Source organism: Rattus rattus, chromosome 10 (genome assembly GCF_011064425.1).
Source record: "Rattus rattus isolate New Zealand chromosome 10, Rrattus_CSIRO_v1, whole genome shotgun sequence".
Lineage (NCBI taxonomy): Eukaryota > Metazoa > Chordata > Mammalia > Rodentia > Muridae > Rattus > Rattus rattus.
The window spans coordinates 34,938,153-34,944,518 of record NC_046163.1 but is presented as its reverse complement, the minus strand read 5'-3'; the positions used below and the strand labels follow the sequence as shown (position 1 = coordinate 34,944,518).

General features: G+C 48.1%; 1 long non-coding RNA gene across 1 annotated transcript; it reads left to right on the top strand.

Moving 5' to 3' along the window:
* The first annotated feature begins 3,053 nt into the window (after positions 1-3,053).
* On the top strand, positions 3,054-6,035 carry LOC116911020. The gene is made up of 3 exons (XR_004389300.1): positions 3,054-3,099; positions 3,716-3,834; positions 4,936-6,035. It is a non-coding gene; the product is annotated as an uncharacterized LOC116911020 (long non-coding RNA).
* Positions 6,036-6,366: the final 331 nt, after the last annotated feature.

The following is a 6,366-nucleotide window of genomic DNA, read 5'->3' as shown; positions in this document are numbered from 1 at the left end:
ACTCACAAAAGTATTTAAGCGATAAGTGGCTGGCGTTTATATTTGTCTTCTGGTTTTCTAAACATATATTTAATAGTTTCCACGTCTCCTGGTGCCTAGAGTCTCACAGGGTTTTGTCTAGCCCTAGAAGGTTGAGGCAGAGAAAAGCTGGGGGCCCTGTCCAAATGGATGCTTAAGTCCCTTCCAACATAGACGGAAGTTGAGGTATAGAATCAAAATTAGGGATGGAGAAGAGTAGAAAGAAGACAGGGAGGCTGAGGTAGACAGGCGTTCGCAAATGAACAAGCGGGAGGTGGCCTGAAGAAACTCTAGAAACTTCAGACAGGCACTTGTGGGGCTTCTGTAAGAGACAGGAAAAGGTAATGAGTAATTGTTCTGTCCTTGCCATTGGCAGAACGTAGAGGGAATCTCCTGGGTATGGTATGTGTTGGTATTCTGTCTAAGCTCCACCCCCACAGCTACCTAGCAGCAGCCAGGTATGCTCCGCCCCACAGTCGCCTAGCAACAGCCAGCTGTGCCTGACTATGTAAGGGGTTGCTTGCCGCTCCTCCTCCTCTTACCCTCTCTTGCTCTTTGTTCTTCGCTGCCCTTGTCCCCTTCCCCATCGCCCCCATGTGCTCGTGGCCGGCCGCCTTTCCGCTCTTCTACTCTTCTCTCATTAAACATCTTCATGTGGAACCATGGTGTCTCGGTGTGTTCTGTCCGGGCACAGGCCGAGATGTAAAACCTAACACCGGGGTTTGGGGACTTAGTTCAGTGATAGAGCGCTTGCCTAGCAAGTACAAGGTCCTGGGTTTGGTCCTCAGTTCGGGGGTGGGGGTGGGGGTGGGGAGGTAAGGAGGTGGGGAGGTGGGGAGGTGGGGAGGTGGGGGAACAAAACAAAACTAACACAGGGATTGAACCAGGAACCCTAACAGTATGGAACTGGGGTATGGTGAAAAAGCCCAAGGTTACAGTAGGAGGGGTCACAGGCACAGTGGTACCACCTGAAAGGAGCTGGGCCTGAGAAAAACAGGAGTTTGGATGGGACTCCAGGCCCCAGGCCTGGGATGCCTGAGTGTGTAGGGGCACTGCCCTAAAAGGGAGCCAAGACTGAGGCAGTAACTGCAATGATCACGGTGGCTACTTCTCTGATAAGTGTTTGGGGCAGCCCGAGCAAAGGAATATTTGAAACACCTTAGAATCTATCCCATCTGGAGCAAAAGCGTTTTTGTGTGGTTGTTAATCTGTGTTCTGCCTGTATCTGAGGGTGGGGACCTGAGGGTCTTCCTGTCATTGGAAGAGCAGTACACAGAAGCAAGAGGACAGTGTCGCTGGCTTTACAAACATGCCGGGTGCAGACTGATTAGAATGTGCTACACACGCTCCAGGTGAGTCACCTAATGTAATCAGAAGTGATAAACTGCTCCCGGGCAGAGAGCCCGAGACAGTCCTTGTGTCAATTTCCAGCCCTGGGTTGATTAGCTCAGTAACTAACAGTGTTTCAGGATTTTTTTTTTTTTTCTTCTGCCTGTGACAGTGTGAATGTGATAAATTCCATTTCTCTTCAGGAAGCCTCTTGCCCTTGCTGGTCTCTATTGCTGTCTCTGGTGCATCCATCACTCCCAGAGTTCAAATCCTGCTTCCTGCTCCATCTCTTTCCTCCCACTTGAGGCACGGGCAAAGCCCAGACGTTGCCTGTCTCCTCTCTGTCCTAAAGCAGCGCTAACACGAAGCAGTCGTACGCAGCAGACTTTCCCAAAGATGTTGTGGCTAATGAGAACAGACAGAGCTACTGTTGCCTAGAGCAGGAAATAATTTCAAACTTAACATCAGATGTTATTGTTCCTAGAAATGCGTTGACCATTCCTTCTGTGAAGAATGCCTGCCTGCTTGTGTGTCCCTCCTTGGCATCCCCGGGGCACTCTAAAGCCAAAGCTGTCTAAAAGGAGATCAAGAAATATCCCATCTGTCTATATGGATGGCACTATTTTTTACTAAGAGCCAATGAGTCTACTAACCGCCTACCGTATCTCCCTTAATACTCAGTACAATTCCCCGTTGGAGTCATTCTTTGTGTGCAGCTACTTCCCTGTGAGAGTTTTCTTTTGTTGTTGTTCGTTTTGTTTTGTTTTCTTAGTCTGCAGTTGAGGAAATGCAGGAGTTGGGATCAGAACCCTGCTCCTTCTACTCCAAGCCTATGCTACTAATTGCTATGCGGCCGCCTGCCCCGCCCCGCCCCACACACTCCTTAGATCATCAGAATTCAGATCTGTTACTTACCCCTTAACTCAGCAAAGTTTTCTGTAGAGGCAGGCAAAAATTCCCCTAACATTTTCTCCCATGCAATTGAATCCTTTGCTCTGGCAAATCCTCCCCCTCCCCCCACCCCCAAGAGAACTTTCATGTCTGCCCTGATCTCCTTCCCAGAGGCGGCGCCTCTCTGACTCCTCTAGATAACGTTTTTTGCTGTCTCTGTCCCTATTCCCCTTCCTCATACTCTGTCAACTAAGGAACGAGCCTCATTTCATACCGGGAACTAGAATTCATTTGTTCTACCCCCTTTTTGAAGCAGGGGAACCCATAAAGTGACAACACACACCAAGTCTCTCATTTCTCCCACAGCTGGGGGCAGGGAGGGCTCCCCAAGCTGAAGTTATTTTCCTCCTCTTATCTCCCCGGCCTTCTCAAAGCTAGGTTTGGCATTCCATTAAGCCAGTCTGCCTTCCCGAGTCCTCATAATTCTAAATTATGTCCTTGCCATTGGCTAGGACAATAGCCCCAGATAAGAGGGAGCAGACATTCAAATAGAGTGCTTTTACATGACCTTGGCTCTGACAGGCGAGAACACGAGAAGCCAGTCTGCACAAACCTGAGGGAAGAAATGACAAGTCGGCCGCTCTTAGGAACACACAGTCCTGTCTCCTACACCAAGGGACGATGAGTCACAAGCCAGAGAGCAGATTTTAGACAGTGGGGGTGGGCTACCTATTTGCTGTGAGGCACGCTATCGAGAGAGAGAGAGAGAGAGAGAGAGAGAGAGAGAGAGAGAGAGAGAGAGAGAGAGAGAAAGCCATGCAACCTGTGATGGATGGAGCTCAGCGATACTGAAAGATAATGGTAGGAAGCAGACACAGGAAGCTGGGTTGTAAAAGTGTTGGTTGGGCAGAAGATTAGGGGTCCAGGGGGTCAGGAGGAGTGGAGCTGGCCTGAGAGAAGACCGACTCTGGATGGTGAAGGCCTGTGGCCACGTTCCTGTAGAACAGTGGGGGAGGATAAGCAGGCCCCAAGTAGAGTATAGCAGAAACAGAGGTGGGGGTGGGGTGGGAGAGACTGAGAGTGGCCTGTTCAAAGGACAATGAGTCACCCACTCGGCTTTTCTGTTTTCCTAGCAGCCGTCACATGACAGCAGGCATCTAACGGGTTATCATTTCTTCTTTTAAAGACCTCAAAAATAAAGTAAGAGACCCAAATTCTCAATTTGGAAAATTCGCCCGTGGTGTCAGCACCTCAGAGCCTGAGGAGGTGATAATTCTTGAGCTCAAGGTGAACCTGGGCCCTGGCAATGTTCTCACTCTTGCTGGCTGGAAACTCCGTTTATTTAATGCCGTGGTGATTTGGGATTCTGTCTTAGGAAAACCTAAAAATAACCCAGGCAAATCTTGCTTTAATCAGTAAGCATCAGGGTTGATCCCGACATTCTCGCAGCTGATCACAAACGTTTCCACTGTCTTAGATACTTTAGAAGCTACGGAGCCAGGAACTGTCTCTCGGCCGGAACTAATCTTGGTCACATTGCTACACAAATGTCCTGGCGACTCCCCATCAGTTCCGTTTGTCTTTCCAAACTTCTAGGTATGTGTTCAGAGAGGTTGGGTCATGAGCTCTTTTCCCTAGACACTACTGAAGCAGCCCCAGCTCTAAGTCTGATATAGGGAGTTGGTCTTTTCTGTTAAAGAAGGGGCTGCTTTTCCCAGAACTTTATATTGAGGAACTCTCTCTGCTTCTGACTCAACCTAGAAAGAATCATTCTTCTCACTTACTATCATTGTTTTAAAGGTCACTTTTTAACCAGTCTCTCTTTCCCATTGGTTACTATATATCTCCAGTGCATTCAGACAGGAGATTATTTTAACAGGGAGAGAGAGAGATCGAGGGAGGGAGGGAGGGAGGGAGGGAGGGAGGAACACTTGAGATACCCTGCTCTCTTAGTCATCCGCACATGCTAGGGAACAACCAGCTAAGCCTCCCTTGGGTACATGAAAGTCACCTTTCCCCAGCTCAAAATCACATTTCAAAGGGTGTCTGGGTGCAAAACTAAGGCAAGTAAAACCTACCCACAAAATAGTGTTAAGGGGAACACACTGTTTTCCACAACAGAGCACAGCTGGTCTGTGCTCAGAAACAGCAGTGAGCAACCCAGGCTGCAGGGAGCTGGGGTGGCCTTGAGCAGAGCACCTAACATCGCTCTACATTTTCATTTCATTTAGAAAACAAGTGGGAAGCACCCATTGTGCTTTGGCTCATGGCGACCAGAGGAAAAGAAATAAGTCTAAAAGCGCTTGTAAACCTCAGGGCTTTATCAGTAACACTTAAGAAAATCACAGGGGTGACTCTGTGGGGACATGAGATACCTGGTGCAAAGCTTCTTTGTCAGTGGGTGTGAGCGGTGCCTATGAGCACACACAGGTGCGGGGACTAAAGGCACGTGCCTCTATACCCAGCTTTCTGTGCGTGCGTGCGTGCGTGTGTGTGTGTGTGTGTGTGTGTGTGTGTGTGTGTGTGTTTGAGAGACTCTAGGGATGGAACGGAACTTGGGTTTTCATGCTTTTTCTCAGAGCCTCTTTCAAAATGGCACTTCAGTATCTGCCATTTATGTGATTTAAATCCTACAATTAGCAGGTTATTAATTAATACTCTAAGAAAATACTGTTCTGCTGTTTCTTTGTCTCCCAGATGAACCATTTATCTCTGTTCTTGTCACTTAGGATTCTCTCCACGGAGGAAAAGTGTTTGGAAGAGCTGGGAGGGAACGGAATGACATTTTTCTAAGTGTCTTCTGTCCGGAGACAAAGAGCTTCCCCTTATGCCTCATATGACAATTGACCTGACAACATGGAGCAGATATAGAAGAAAATACACTGAGAGCAACTGACCAGGAGAACCTAGGAGTCAACCAGTTAGAACGCTTTGAGAATCCCAGTCAGATGAGGGAGGTCCTTCCCGGGTGAACAGAGCACATTATGAGGCCATGGTTTCAGGGAGGTACAGTGGGAGGCCGCCCAACCCCCTCTCTCAGCTCTGCTCCCTTCTGAAGCCTGATCAATAAGAGTGTCACAGAGCACTTTTCTAAGAAGGCCATGATCTGAGATTCAGGAAAAAGAGGGAGCCCTTCAAGGCAAGTCGATACCCCAATCTCCTAGTGATTGGCTTTGCTGCCTGGAGTGTGGCGTGCTCAAGATCCCAGACAGTTTGAGGTCCCTATCTGAAGCTTACTCTCAAACTGCCTGATTTTAACTCTTCACCATTTGAGGCAAAATCATTACAAGAGTTGATGTTAATGGGCGGGAAACGAGGCCCCTAATTTTTGCTAAGTGAAATATTATTTCTCCCTCGCCTTCCCATATTACCAGCAGTCGCCTTCACTTATGTGGGGGAAAAAAACCCAAAGAACATTTAACCTCAGTCCTGACAGCTCAGTATGACAGCTGCCACTGTCTTGTGGGATCCTACTTGACACCCTCCTTTATTTACAAGGCAAATAATGCCAGAATTTCCCTCTCCGTTGAGCATTTGGAAGAACAGGCCTGTAGCAATGTAGGACCAGATGGGTAGTGTCTGATCGGGCCTCCCTCTAACCTACCACTCTCTCAACTCTCTGCTGAGCCTGCCTCTACTTCCTGATGCCTGAAGCCCCGTTCTTTCTATATCACCATTCGCTAAGCAGCAAGAGCTTGGAGACTGGTTTGTTTTGTTTTGTTTTTTTATTATATATAAGTGGAGAAGGAAGTTCTTCTTTGAGTGGTATTTTGACTAATAAAGAGTGAGGTTAAAACACATTTCTGCATCTTCCTTGGAACAATGGATCACTATACTTCATAAGTAAATGGGGGATAAAACTTGGTAGGAAGAGAGGGTTCGCTGACAACATATTAAATCTTCTAAACTAGAGAGGCCTGCCTAGTACTACTCCGATGAGCAGGCATGTGGTAGGGAGATGGGAAAGAGAAGCGAAGTGGGTTCTGTACTAGGAAGACAAAAAGAACTAATACTCAAGGGTGATGAGGAACAGCCTAATGTGAGGAGCCCTAGATGCCACCTGAGGCCACAGTGTTGTCCCAGGCCAGGCTGCCACAGAGGGCCATGTCTGGGTCCATGGCCCTACAG